Genomic DNA, 15,980 nt, shown 5'->3' on the forward strand with positions numbered 1-15,980 from the left:
TATTTTTCATTATATAAAAATGATAGCAACAAAAGTGCAACATTTTGTCATTTGACAGTTATACACACTTCAAAGCTTGAATCCTTTGCATATCATTTTAACAAATTTACTCTTTTGAAATATATATTTTGCAGTTCCCTTTTTTTGTCAGTGTTATATTCATTTTGTACTTGAGATATAAACCTCAATATAAACAAACGAAACCGTATTATCAAATATTTGTTCAAAGTTGATTGAACTAATTTGGTTGTTTTTTTTTTTTTATTTTAAAGATGAAAATGCTTAACGAACATGAAATCTAGATCATAATGCCTGCATTTTTTTTTAATTTGAAAGCTCCAGTAATAGTTAGTACGCTGTGGTGCTTGAAAAACTCAAAATGTTAACTATGAGAACACATCTGCATTTATTATAATTAATCAGTTGACTACAATTGATTTTGCAATGCCTTGATTTTCAATTGTTGGAAAAATTCAGTATTTCCTTATACATGTTATACATTTCACATTCTAATTTAATTTTTTGTGCAAATGACTTCAATGAATACGTTTTTAGTGATTTGTAACATCATGTGTTAGTTTGAATATAACCTTGGTATATATAATACATCAATTCGGTTATCTGGTATTTGTTTAAAATCAATGTTGTTGTATCACATGTTATATAGATTACCAAGAAATGATGATTTATGTCAGTCACTATTGACTTTAAAATATTTAATAGTTTCATTTTTGTCCTTTTAGGACTACCAAGTCGCATCATTAGTTTATCATACAATTCATTATCAGATAAAAATAAAAAAGTGTTTGATGTCTGTGTTTGATAACATTTAACAAAGTCGAAACAGTGCATTTATCATCTGGGAAAACCATGTCTTAATATTTCTACACTTTACTTAATGAACCTGATAGTACTAATGTTGAGCATTACATTCTAGTTGTTAACATTTGATATCTTCACAAACAGTAGTTCAGAAGATATCAAGGTACACAAGATTAAGTATGGACATACTGAAGACATTTTATTTCACTAATATAACAAGTGATGACGTATGATTGCAAATGAGACAACTATCCATACCGAATTTCAAATGAAGTGGACGTAAGCAATTATAGGCAGACATTATGCCTTTAACAATGAGAAATACCCATATCGTAAAGTCGGCAATAAAAGGCTGCAACATGAGAAAATAAAAAAAAAAATCAAAGTAAGGAAACAAACGTCCTTATTCACAACAAAATAATTTACAAAAAACAAATATGACAGGCATGAACAAACGACAACCACTGAACTACAGGTTCTTGACTTGGGACAGGCACATTGGGATTTGGCAGGAATAAACATGTTTGTGAGGTATCAACTCTCCCTCTAACCTGTGACAGTCATGTAACATTGCAACATAAAAACAAAATTTAACAGTCAGGTGAAAAGGACGCCATTGTATTATTCTGCTATGGTCGTTTTTGCATTCTTATCTTTCATATTTGGTTATGTACTGTATAGTGTCTATATTCCATTTTTTGTTGTTGGAATTAGTTATTTAATAGCAATTATGATTATAACACACTGTTGACTGCTGTACCTTAATTTTTGACATTTTTACCTATTATGTCGATTTGTTTTACTCACACATTGTTGTCAACATAATGCAATTACATGCCACCGTCCTACAAGTGAGAGGTTAGGCTAGCTATAACCCTGGGACAGTGGAGTAACAGCATAACATAACAACAAACTATAGAATTCAGATCGACACAAAGCAGAAAAAAATCAAACACAAATACAGATCGGACGTTACAGGGTATTTATACATTCCTCATCCGGTAAAAATTAAAAGGACACCAAGGACGTTATACAGATCTGAGAGTACTTATTTTAGTTACAAAATTTCTATTTAATTTCTAACTTAACACACCGGCCATTTTAAAAAATCACGAAAAAAATCACTTTTTTAAATCGATGTAGAACGTAATTTGCCCTCGATTTACACTGTTTTAAATAGAATATTTCGCCAATCAAGTTGCAAAGTATTACTATTTATTGAATATGTGAATTAGATGTACAAGTAGACATAGGGTCGCGAGTTTACCATTGTGTTAACAGGGAAATGAAGAAAAAAGTATAAGGTACATAATTTAATCAAAAAATCAAACTGTCAGAACCAACATTTTAAGGTAAAATTATGTTCAAATACCAATGATACAGCTGCAAAAAACAGAGAACTGGTCAGATAACTGAGAAAATTTAACTTTCTTGAAGCACCTCTGCATTTTATATGGGACAAAATGACAAAAATTGCCGGCTTTTACGTCACCAAAGTCACGTGACGTCTTAATTAGTTAGATATGACTACACAAGTTTTATGCTCAACATGAGAAATAAGTTGGGATGTGTCTCGACTCACTTATAACATATTTTTCGCAGTCTTAGATCTTATAAGAGTAACTGGTACCCTGTCTCGTAGTTCAAATAGTTATGACGTTTTAAAGGCTTTTAATTTTTGTTGTGACGCTTCCTCCGACGTCATAATGTCGGTTATTTTTTAAGGGTAGACTTCACTTCTCAACTTTGAAACTCAATTTTGCCATGAAATCTACAATAACGGCTAGAAACTTATCATAGTGACAAATTCTTATCGTTTACGTTCTTGTTGGTGCAAAATATTTCCAGAAATATCCAAAAATAAATGGAAACAATGCAATTCGAGATGTCAATGTCAGGCCTACTTCTTTTTGAAATGGTTTCCATGATATCCCAAGATCCCCCATTTCGGAGTGTATAAATCATTTTTTAAGCGCCATGTTTTATTTCACTGTTCGCAAGACGATGACTCTAACGATTAAAAACAATTAACAATTGCGGCGATCCCGGCCACGGGCGTTGTCGTATTTTTTAAAAACCTGTTTAAGGTCACCTATCTTACATCTTATTTTTAATACTTCCCGTGAGTGACTGGGTTTGACTGTTCTTGTTATAATTTGAAACCAACATGACACTACTGAATCAGACTACTTACCCGATTTGTTATAACATAAGCAACACGACGGGTGCCACATGTGAAGCAAGATCTGCCTACTCTTCTGGAGCACCTGAGATCGTCCCCAGTTTTTGTTTGGGTTCATGTTGCTTAGTCTTTAGTTTTCTATGTTGTGTCTTCTGTACTATTATTTGGCTGTTCGTCTTTTTATTTAAGCCATGGCGTTGTCAGTTTATCTATCTATGAGTTTGACTATCCCTCTGGTATCTTTCGTCCCTCTTTAGCAATACTTAGTCACGATGAACTCCGACCTCTCGAGTTGGAACGATTGGTTTCTTTTTCTTTTCTTCATATTCCTTTATTATGAATTTACTTCAATTGAGCAACAGAGTTTAAACAACCATTAGTAAGGATTTCAAAATCTCGTATTCAGTAAAAGAGGGACGAAAGATACCAGAGGGACAGTCGAACTCATAAATCGAAACTAAACTGACAACGCCATGGCTATAAATGAAAAGGACAAACAGACAAACAATAGTACACAGGACACAACATAGAAAACTAAGGAATAAACACCAAAAACTCAGGTGCTCCGGAAGGTTAAGCAGATCCTGCTCCACATGTGGCACCCGTCGTGTTGCTTATGAGATAACAAATCCGGTGAATAGTCTAATTTAGTAGGTCACATTTATGAAAGGGAAGGGGATTGTAGTTACGACGTTAAGAACATATCCGATATCATTTGTGAAACGGTTATTCCATAACGATCAACCAACTCGTGACGGCGTCCGTAAAATTTACGAAGAGATGATTTCAACTTCACCATTTGGAACTCTTGATTTAATAGCTTCCTTGTGAGCAACAACCCTCTATCAAAAAAATCATGATAGGAAATGCAAGCACGGGAATATCGTATCAATTGGGAGATATATCCACCGTATGCAGGTACTACTGGAATGTTGCTAATTAAAATTGGAAAGTTCACAATTGAGAAGCTGAAATCATCTCTTTTGTCGTAAAGTTTTGTTTTCAATCGATCCTCATTGTCAATTTAAAGATGTAAGTCAAGATATGTGGCCGACTTAAATGTATCTGTTGTATCCTTTATCTCTAGTTCAATGGGATATATGCGTTCGACATAGTCACCAAATTTTGAATTATTAAGTAAAAGAACATCATCTATATAGCGGAAAGTAGAGTTAGAGGATATTGCTAACTTCTTATCTTTCTTCCTCAGAAGTTCTTGTATGCAGTCAGCCTCATAATAATAAAGAAACAAGTTGGCAAGAAGAGCGGCACAATTCGTTCCCATTGGAATGTTGATAGTCTGTTGAAAAACACGTCATCCGAACGTAACAAATATGTTGTCAATCAAGAAATCAAGCATCTTGATTATGTCTGTTTCAAAGAATTTTTTGTTTGAATCAGAGTGATCTGAGGCTTTTATCCCTAATCCAAATGTCGCTGGCATTTCTGTCCTTGCTACATCAATCTTTGATCTAATAAATTAAGGCAAACATAAGTAACTATTCAGAAACCATTTTTTTTTGTTATCCAACAAATATAATATACAACAGTAAAGTTATCAAATAGTAAGTTTATATATAGAAATGTAATATAATAAACACATCAGAAAATGTATAAAACTTGAAAATAACATTTAGTTGGGATTTTATAATGGTATCTTATCAAAAGGAAAAAAAATATAGATAATTAATTAATAAAATAATTTAAAAAAGGAAAAGTTGATTAAGAAAAACAAAATATTTTCATGTCTGCTAATTTTGTATAGTTGCTAATTCATCAAATTATCCTGTAAAGCCTCTAGGTACATGTACAAAGCTTGATTAAATTTATCAAAACATTTATTTTTAATTGTTATCTTCTCCAAAATATAATGATGTTTTATTTTTTCAATCAATGCTGTTAAACTTAATTCTCCTTTAAAATATCTTGAATTATATATATATATATTGTTTAATCCAGCGAAACATTTTGTTTGAGGGTCACCTTTGTACATTCGTGATAAATTTCCAAACAAAAAAATATTCTGTGTAAATGGTATACTAATACCATTCTGGAGAAACCACATGTTCGTTTGCTCATAAATAAATTGTTGTACATAAGAAGAGTCCCACAGTATATGTTCAATTGATTCCAGTTCAGTCTTACAAAAAGTACAATATGGGTTTTGCACTACCCCAATTTTGTTTAAAAACTTATTTGTTGGCAGAATTTTATGATTTATTCTATACTGAAGCCACTGTAGCTTAGTATTTTTTGTAATAGCAAATGGTAGTTGAAAAATCTTTTTCCAGTTCTGATTTTCTGAAACTAAAATTGCTTCCCATCTTTTTACTCCTGTAGGAACAGTGTTGTTTTGTTTAGCACCAAATACATATCTTTAGATCCCTTTTTGCTTTTGAGAAATTTATAATCTCCCCCATTAATTTTTTTGGAAGTCTTTGTTAGCATAGAAATTATACTATTATATTTCATGATGTCTAAATTCATCTGAAAACACTCCTGAAATTGATAAAAATTTAGAAAGGTACCATTGTCCCCAATAATATCATTGACATGTAGAATACCCTTACTTTGCCAGTCTTTAAAAAAAACCACTGGTTTGTCGTCAATTTGGAATAGATTATTCATCCAAATTGGAATGGAAAGAAAATATTCCCAGTCATGGAAATTCATTTCTTTTTCAATTACCATTTGCCAAGCACCCAGTACGTCTTTCCAAAATTTATTCTTAATACTTTGCTGTAGCTGCTTTACATAGCTATTACCACAACTAAAGAATCTTTCTTTATCAACATATGACAGAAAGATTTTTCGCCATTTACAATCGTTTTAAAAATTCTTCTGATCCAAGTACATTTTAAAGCATTTATAAAAGCATGTAAATTAATCATTTTTAAGCCTCCATCATAATAATCTTTTTGAATTACATCTTGTTTCACTCTATGAACTGGTGAGTTCCAAATAAACTTATATATAAGTTCATTTATCTGTTTAATAATTTCTCCACTTGGATTAGGTAGTGACAATATTGAATGATTTTAAATTAGCAGCATAAGTGTCTTTACAACAGTAATTCGACCAGTAACAGTAATGTTACGTCTAGACCATTGTTTAACTAGTCTTTTTATTTTTAGAATATTTTCATCTTTATTGATTTTATCTAGTTTATCTAAATCAACATCAAAATTACCACCCAATAATTTAAAGGATGTGCTTCAACAAGTAAGATTTCGATTTGTACAAAGTGTCTCTGCGCTGTATTTTTACTTCCAATCCAATTTACATGAGTTTTGGAAAAATTTATATTCAAACCAGAAATTTGAGGAAACCAATCTAGTTCCAATAATGCCTCATTTAAAGATTCTTCACTATCATCTAAAAGTAGTGATGTATCGTCAGCAAACTGTGAGAGTTTGTGTTCAATATGAAGAACTTTGATTCCATTTAATTTTTTGTTGTTTCCTTATTTTTAACGCTAAAATTTATGCACAAAGAATGAAAAGATAGGGCGATAATGTATAACCTTGCCTACAACCCCGTTCAGCCGTGAAAAAGTCCCTCCGTGAATGACTGCTGAATTAATGTTTGATAGAGCACTTTCACCCAATTCATAATAGAATCGCCAAAATATAAAAAAAAATCAATACATTTAAAAGAAATTCCCATGAAATGGAATCAAAGGCTTTTTCGAAATCTATCAACAAAAAAGGCCTGGTATATCATTATCTTCATTATATTCCATGATATCATAGATCAATCTTAGATTTTCCCCAATATACCTTCCACTCATAAAACCTGTCTGATCAGTATAAATAAGTTTAGACAAAACTGTTTTAAATCTTCTTGCTATAACCCCAGAGCCAATTTTATATACAGTATTTAGCAAAGAAATAGGGCGCCAGTTTTTTAGAAATTGTCTAGGTTTGTTACCCTTTGGAAAGACATGTTATTATCCCTGTTTTTGAGTAACAGAAAGTTCCCCTTTATTATAACCTGCGTTCAAGGATCTTACAACAAAATATTTTATGTTAGGCCAGAAAAATTAAAAAAAATCACTTGAATAACCATCTGTTCAGGCGTTTTATTGCTTTCATTCTTTTTAAAGTAATACCAGCTTCATCAACTTATATTTCACCTTCTAGTTTATCTATAAAGATAACTTTCTAACATTTACATTTTGTAGACTATTTTCAATATCTTTAGGTTTACAACATTCAACATCTCTGTTTTTGTACAAATTTTCATAAAATATTTTAACCTGTTTAAATATTTCTTTTTGGTTAGTTACAATATCACCATTTTCTTTTTCAACATTTGGAATGATCTTGCTGGTAAAACTCTTAGATTCAAGTCCACAAAAATAACTTGTCGGGTTTTCTCCCTCTTCTATCCACTGTATTCTGGATCGAACTATTTTACCATGCATTTTTTTCCTTTCTTAATTTTTCTAGTTACATGTTTTTGTTTTCCAATTGCTGTATAGAAAATGAGTTTACATTTTCTTCCAAAATATAAATGTCATCTTTTAATGTTTTTTCCCTTTTCTCTCTTGCCTTCTTTTTGAAGCTAGAGTATGGACTATTAATTGTACAATGAAGATCATTATTATTCACTTCATTAATATTGTCAAAATTATATACCAAGGCTGCATACTGTTTTTTTACATTGAATTTTTTTCCCCATTAATACCATTAACATAGATAGTCAGCATCATACACTAAAGAATTCTTGAACTTCCAGAAACCTTTCCCCCTAATGAATGGATTCAATTCATGTTCAAGAATAATTCTAGAATGATCCGAGCGGTAACTTGGTTCTACACAGCAATTTTTCAAAAATAGCAAAATGTTTTCAGAAAATAAGAAAAAATCAAGCCTAGCTTGTTTGAAAGTTGATTTTTTCCTCCAATAATATCTACAAGGGCCAGGAAAAAGTTCCCTATCGGGGTCAACTAGAGATCTATCGTCGATCAATTCTAATAGTTTGTCTCTAGCATTAGGATTATGTATGTGTAAATAATTATAACAATCTAAATTTGGATTTAACACAAGATTACAATCTCCACAGATAATAAAACACTCATTTTCAAAATCATCAATAATTGACATAATATGCTCATAAAAAAATGGACTGTCAGTATTCGAGCCATATATAGTTATGAGAGTAAAACGAACTTTATTTACAACCAAATCCAAAGCTAAGTAGTTTTCATCAATGTCCATGTTTTCTTTAAGTACTTTCCACTCAAAATTGTTTTTAAACATAATTGCTACACCTCTTGAATTTGAAGAAAAGGATGAAAAGTAGCATTCGTATCCCCATAACGTTCTTATACTATTGTCTTTGTCCACTGTTAAATGAGTGTCTTGTAAACAGTAAATGTTATGGTTTCCAGATTTTAGAAAACTAAATTCATCCCTCCTTTTAGATAAATCACCAGACCCTGACAGTTAACAGACAGTATCTTTAAAGAGCCCATAATGGTTTGAAATATTTGTACATCAGCATTTCATGTAGGCATTCATTTTTACATATGATTATCCATATTATACATTCACATGAGACACAAAGACATATACACAAAGATTTGCTCAAAATATCTACATATGGTGCTATAAAAACTCTCGACATACATGTATTACCAAGCTTCGTATAGGGACCAACATTGTAATTCAATACTTTAGAGACATTCAATTCATAGAAAAATTACAATTAACAGACAAAAAAAGTGTTAAAAAAATAATTATTTTAATATGTTTTGCCACATTGTAGTTGAGATTTGTCAGTTTATGCAGTTTGTCTTATATGACACCAACAAAATAATAGTTCAACAAAAATTTAGATTATCTGTACAAAAAAATGTTAATATGTATTGTTGAAAGAAAACCAATAATATACATGATTTATAGTTAAAAGAGAGATAACTCTGATTTTTTTTATACAAAGAAAGGGAGATTTAGTCAAATATCAACAATGAACTATAGAATTCTCAAAAATGTCCGTGAGGTCTTAGTTCTAATTACATAACATCTATTTCCCTTTTTGTACTCTGTATTGAATGTCATCATATTGTCCAAATTTCAGCTGAAGTCCTACCATAAATTCCAAAATTGAAGTACCAGACAGACTCCAATTCTTCAGTTTTTCTCAGTTCCTCTTTTATGCTCATGTTTCATTGAGTAACGTCATCCACAAATCTAATTTTACTGGTCAATTCTTTCCTACAGCTCATAATTTGACGTTTTACATCACTACTGAATAGCCTAACAATAACTGGATAGGACACAGCCTTTGGAGATGGTATACGGTGAATTGCAACCACATCTCTGTCTTCTAACTGGACATTTAGTTCTTTTTTCCATAGTTTCCATAAAGTCCTTTCTAAGATCTTGTTAATCCTCTCTTGGAAAATTTATTATTTTAATGTTATTTTTTCTCGAGTACTGCTCGTTGTAGTTGCTGCTAATATCAGCCTGTCTTGAAAGTCGACTTGTTTCATTTAAGTCTCTTCTAATTGTTGTATTGGAATACTGTATAGCATGTATCTTTGTATAGCAGGTCTTTATTTTCTATAGATAAAGCATCAAATTTTTCTTGCATTTCATTTTTAACTTCTTCCACTTTTTCATCAATCTTCTTTTGTACAGTTATTTCAAATTCATTTATCAGCTTTCTGACAATTAAAGTAACTATTTGCTCAAGATCTTTTACTACTCTATCAAGGTCCTCTCTCCTTGTCACACCTTCAAGTTTGATTTTAATTTCATCAATATCCTTTTGAAAGTTCATTATGCCAGAAAAGTCTAAACTATTGTTTGATTCATTAGATCATGTAGATACGTCTGAATGAGTTCGTTTACTAGGTGGTGGTTTATTCTTATCCACTTTTGCTGTAATATCCGCACAGTATTCCCAGGTTTAGTAGTAGATCTTTTGTTTATAAAAATTAAACCAGCTAAATTTTCCCATGCAGACATACTGTACATATATTGTCACTTCTAGTAGTAGAAATCAATAATCAAATATCAAAATAGATCCTTCTGGAAAAAATCTTTCACAAGTCACAAAATTATTAAAAGTATTTTACAAAAATTGTACCATTCTATTCTCCATTAGATTAGCTATCACAGACAGTGTCTTCTTTAATTTGTCATTAAACTGCAAAAACTGGGATCTAACTTTCTAAAGTGTTAACTGCTCGGCAGCCATATTGAAAAAAAACTTGACTTAACATACGGACGGAAAGTCGTCTTAGTAGAGATCTAGACAAAATTATAAATCCGATTTTTATTTCGGAGGCAGCATAGGAAGGGTGGTATAAAATTTTGGAAAAAGGAGGGGCCGAACTGATTTTACGCGACTTTAATCTGTAAAGAATGAATAGTGGAACTTTAATTATGCCTGTACATCTGTCATTTAGCGACAATTAATCTTCCAAGATCCTACCAATAACACAGCTTCACTAGCTATGATATCGAAATAGATGGAAAGTACACATTTCAGACGTCAAATATAGGACTGATTGAATGTATTTCTAAAAGAATAAATTGTACTATGCAGATGATAAGTTGATACATGGAAATGGCTTGAATTGCTGTACTGCCTTGATATGATGATAATTACGAAAGCAACTTTATACAAATCGCTGGACTCGATCGGAATTAAATGTGATTCATCGATATTGCAATTAATACTTACATTTCAAAGTTGAGAAAATATTTTTTCACTGGCATACATATAAAAGATTTTGTCTTGTGTATGATTATTTTTGCAACAAATAGTTTATGCCCGTATTAAACAAGTTTGGATAATCTTAGTTAGTACAACATACACGACATATCAACATGTTACCAAACATTTAAACAGACTTATTAAGAATGGATATTATTACGATACGGTTGGCAGATCATTAAAGAAGATATATTGTGGCTTTAATATTGATTCACTTTGCATCGGAAATAAACACATTTATTCTTAAATCAGTTTGCATGACATTGGTTGCGTTCTACTCATATATTTTATGTTATTATACTTAACGTTAGAATGCCATATTTTGATTGGCTAATACGAGGGTGTTGATTTACTCTATCACATGGCTGAGCGGTTGACAATTTTTTTTAATATCACCCTCTCGTCTAGACCAATCAAAAATCGATAATGTAAAGGATAATGAATTGAATTTACATCAAGTCATTAATGACAATGCTTAAATTCTACGTTTTGGCTCAGATTAAATTATTTGACTGTCAAACTAAAAACATAAAACATCTGCTAAACTTCTGTTGATTTTTTAATACCCAAAACGTTGTTATGTGCGTGACGTCATAGAAAAATACTATAAATAAAATTCATCCGTAAGACACAATAACGATAGGACATTCAGTATAATAAATTAGATAACACAGAGACCTGAGAGGGTGATACAGAAAATTGGTACCCAAACCATGTCGACAATGGTATCTCGGGGTAACAATCTGATCTATCACCCTCTCAGATATGTGTTTTTTTATAATGGTATGGTACGTAACCCCTAACGAGAAGGATTGTGCTTGATATTCATATGATGAGGACATAATATTTCAATCAGTTTTATTGATGTCTTGAACTGGCATGTCAGTAACTGCTAGTAGTCCTTTGTAAATTCATGTATCATTACCATTTTACTTAGTTTCTTTTTTTTTTACTGACATCGGACTCTGTGATACCTCTAGGTCTTTTTTTAAATTGTGTCATTTGCAAAAGACCATAGTATATCTCCTTTTCCATTTTGACAGACAATCGAATCTGTATTTGTCTTTTCACAATATATTACATTTCCTAATGAAGCCAAAAACACCGTAGTCCATATTACTGCTAATACAGTAAGTATTGTTATTCCTTATCTTTTTCTCTTGTAGTTACCTTTCAGAGGGAGAAGTGATAAAACTGCCTTCCCTGTATGTTATACCACAGCAAGGTGAATCAGTAGGGATATTTCTGAATATTTTCCCATGATTTTAGATTAACTAGTTTAATGTTTTAACAGTTTAGTAAACATGGTAAATAGCTGCAACAGTTTCACTATCAACGCACACAACATCATGAATATTAGGCATGATTTGGCAATTGTTTTTTCAATATTTCCATCAGGTGAACACACAATCAAATAAGACGGTAGATAGTTTGACTGTACCATTTTTTCACCAGGTAAAAAAAACAGCCTGATACATAAGTAGTTGAAGTATCTATTTTTCCTATCAATGTCAGTGTTATTTGTTAAACAACACCTTCAGGTTCCACATTGACTTTCATGAGCTGCGCTTGGCACTCCTTTTCCTCTTCGTAATGAGAGTTTGCTGCTCACAAGGAAGCTATTAAACCAAGAGTTCCAAATGAAAAAGTTAAAATAATCCCTTCGTAAATTTTACCGACTCCATCACGAGGTGGTAGACCGTTATGAAATAACCGTGAAGTTCATTGAGGTCTATTTTGCTGTCGAGATGATATTTCTTACTCGCGGTCTAGAATGTCCGAATAATTGCTATATCATGCAAATGTATAGATAAAGTAAGTATCTTTTGGGTTCAATATTTTTATGCCAGGTTTTGGTGTGCGTACAGCACGTAGTAAATACCGTCTACTGGTCGGTGATATATGGTGTCGGTGATATATAGTGATATATTACTGATATCAATTACAACTCCTGGAGTCGGTGAAATTTTCGGTAAGAATTATTCAAAGAAGTCCGTTTTAATATATGTTTAACGAATCGAGCAGTCCGTGCAGTATTATGCAGTTTCAAGTCGTCATTGCTCATTTGAAGTTATCATTGCAGTAAAAGTATAAAATCTAGCGTTCTTTTCTTCAATTTCGAATCAACCAAAAATGCGTGAAAATAGTTATTTTTTCTGTCCGCTATATATTAAAGATATTCAAGGGGACAACCCAAAGTTATTCTACAGTACATGCAACGTTCAACCTTTGCCGGGCGTGTGCAGAGTTCATGATGGTGTGCGGACTGTTATTGTTCAGTTTTATTTTGTTTATTTCATAACATTATATTTAGTTCTGTTTTGTGTGTGTTTCTTTAGTTATATTTGTATGTATTCATTTCATTATTTCATTTATGTTCAATTTACTTTACTTTTGTTTTGTTTATAAATTTATATTTAAATTAGTTTGGTATAACATTGGCCACTTGACAATCCAAAGAACTTACTTCGTTACACAATAACCTTCCCTTTTCACAAATTTGATCTACAGAATTAGACTATTAACCGTATTTGTAATAGTATAAGCAACATGTAGTGTGCTTTATGTGCAGAAGGATCTGCATACACTTCTGGAGCACCTGAGATCACCAGTAGTTTTTAGAGGGGTTCGTGTTGCTTAGCTTTATATGTTGTGTACTATTATTTGTCTGTTTGTCTTTTATTAGCCATGGCGTTGTCAGTTTATTTTCAATCTATGAGTTTGACTGTCCCTCTGGTACCTTTTGTCCCTCTTTTTGAATGGTTGGACTTCTACGACAGGTTTCCCAAACGTAGTTGTTTCGGTACTTATACTTCGTAATGAAGTATCTAACTAATAAGAAACTATTTTTATACATTCAAGACTAATGTTCGGTTTCTGATTTATTCGGTTTCATTTCTAATTGCTTGATTCCTTAACATTTTTCAATAAAAGTTGCATAATTCCATAATTCTTTAAGCTTTCTAAATCTTCTATGCACTCGTCAATTTCAGCTAAGACGTTGTTGTATGATTGCCAATTAGACATCTCTCCACAAAAGACCAAATGAAATTGTCCGTTCCTAAATTTTATAGACGTCATCACGAGTTTGTTGACCGTTTTTGAAGATTGTTGCGAATATGTTCCAAATGTCGGAGATACAATTGTGTTCCTCTTTCCCCGAATGTGATCTTCCGATTTTAATTTATAAACGGCTTTGTAATAACACGGCGGGTGCCACATGTGGATCAGGATCTGCTGACTCTTCTGGGGATCGTCCATAATTTGTTCATGGGGTTTGTGTTGTCTAATTTTGATTTTTGTGTATTATTGGTTGTCTCTTTTTCATTTTCTTTTTTAGTCGATTTAGTTAATTTCGACCGATATGTTTGATTGCTTTTTTTGTGATATTTAACCTCTATTTCGACAATGGAGACATTATAACAATATATCACCACACGTACTCTTACAATGAGCAAAATCAAAACTACGTCAGTCCTAAATGAAATGAATTGAAATGACAAGTGTAAAATAATTAAAAAAAAAAAAACAAAACCAACTAACTTATGTACAAAATAATTAACGAAAAACAAAAAAATAATATATAGCAATAAACATTGACAAACGACCACTATTAAGTTAAACGCTCTTAATGTGTAACATGGACATGCAGCATGAGGGCTTGGTTAAACTAGTGTCTGAAGGCACAAACCCTCTCCTTGTTACTTTTAGAAGTGTGTTCCTATCATGTTTTCGTGATATCCATATTATTAGTTCCTTGTAATTTTCTTAACATCCCCTAAATAAAAAAGCCCCTTGTCTTTGATTACACATGCGCAAGTCAGATAAACAAGGTTATGAGCTACAACAATTTCACTGTGAAATACTATTCATGACACTATTTTACAATGGAATACTGCCAATTATTATTTCTATAATTCTGTCCGTGAAATTATTTCCTGGTAAAATTATTTCTCCCTGACGACTCCTCTGCCATAATATTGTTCGAGTGTTCTACATTATTTCATGAAATGTATTGTATATCCGCCCGCGAAAACTGCATCTAAATGTCTGCTATACGGAAACATTTATTATGTATATTTGAAATACCGTTAGGAAAGTAGTTTGTCTACAAAACAAATATATATTCTAACATTTAAACCTTTCAAATTGGTATTTATAGTTGATGATAATAACTGTATCTGGTATACGTGTTTTGCTTTTGATTAATAAAATTGAAAACTTTATTGATCATGTATATCTATGTCTATAATTTCCCTTTAGTGAGACAACATTTATGATTTTTTTTTTTTGAGATATAGAAGAAAATAATAATGATGTTTAACTTCCAAATAACAAAAACATGTCATTATAATCAAGCTATTCAATATTGGCAAAATACCTAAACTATTTTTCATATACAAATCGTTCTTCTTTGGACATTATTTTAGAGACGGAAACAAAATATAATAACTAAGAATACGATACACTCGATAAAATAGAGAATACAAACTAAAACAATATGTCTTATTGAGATCATCGCCCTGATGCAAGAGAGGATTTAATCAACCAATTTAGCCCATCCAGTTATATATTTTAGAATGGAAGCCGTAATCCACCTATAAACGTATTTGTTATGACAGCATTTTTTAAGCTTTTGTACATACCTTGGATGCAATCAAACATACAAACGTTAACTGTCAAAAACTAAGGAAGTAAATAATACGTCATATTTCTGTAATCTCGTAAATATAGAAATAGATTAGATAATTTAAACTTTTAAAAATCAATGAAATGAAAAATAACAGCAACATAGTTAAATGGCACATTTAGTTTCAAATAGACCTAAAAATCTTGGTTTGTTTGCCACAAAATCCCGTTTGAATTTCAAATGCAATGAAACTATAAATAATGATGCTCTGCTCGAAGTTTCCCTTTTGTATATGTTCAAAACGGCCCATCTCTATTATTCATTATCTTTACTGTTTTCATGCTATTGCGGTTTGAAAATTTCGTAATTCAATGCATACAGTTGGCTTCAATAACTTTAACGTTCATCATAACAAATGGACAAATATTGCCGTATGTTCACCTCAAAAACTACTCTGTGTACAGACCAACCTATGAAGTTTGGAAGTTTGGAAGTTTTAAGGCCCGACATCCACTACATATATAAAAGTTAAAAGTATTTTGCATATCAGAAAGATAAAATCTGTTTTAGATTTTAATGGGCATTTTTTTTCTTCATGCAGAAGGTGTAAAAATA

General features: G+C 31.5%; 1 long non-coding RNA gene across 1 annotated transcript in view; it reads right to left on the reverse strand.

Annotated features, from left to right (window-relative positions):
• The window catches only part of LOC143083703 (uncharacterized), a 221,748-nt gene that overhangs the window by 166,061 nt on the left and 39,707 nt on the right, over nucleotides 1–15,980 (reverse strand). The gene's annotated exons all lie outside the window — the stretch shown is intronic.

Source organism: Mytilus galloprovincialis, chromosome 7, assembly GCF_965363235.1.
Source record: "Mytilus galloprovincialis chromosome 7, xbMytGall1.hap1.1, whole genome shotgun sequence".
NCBI classification, from domain to species: Eukaryota; Metazoa; Mollusca; class Bivalvia; order Mytilida; family Mytilidae; genus Mytilus; species Mytilus galloprovincialis.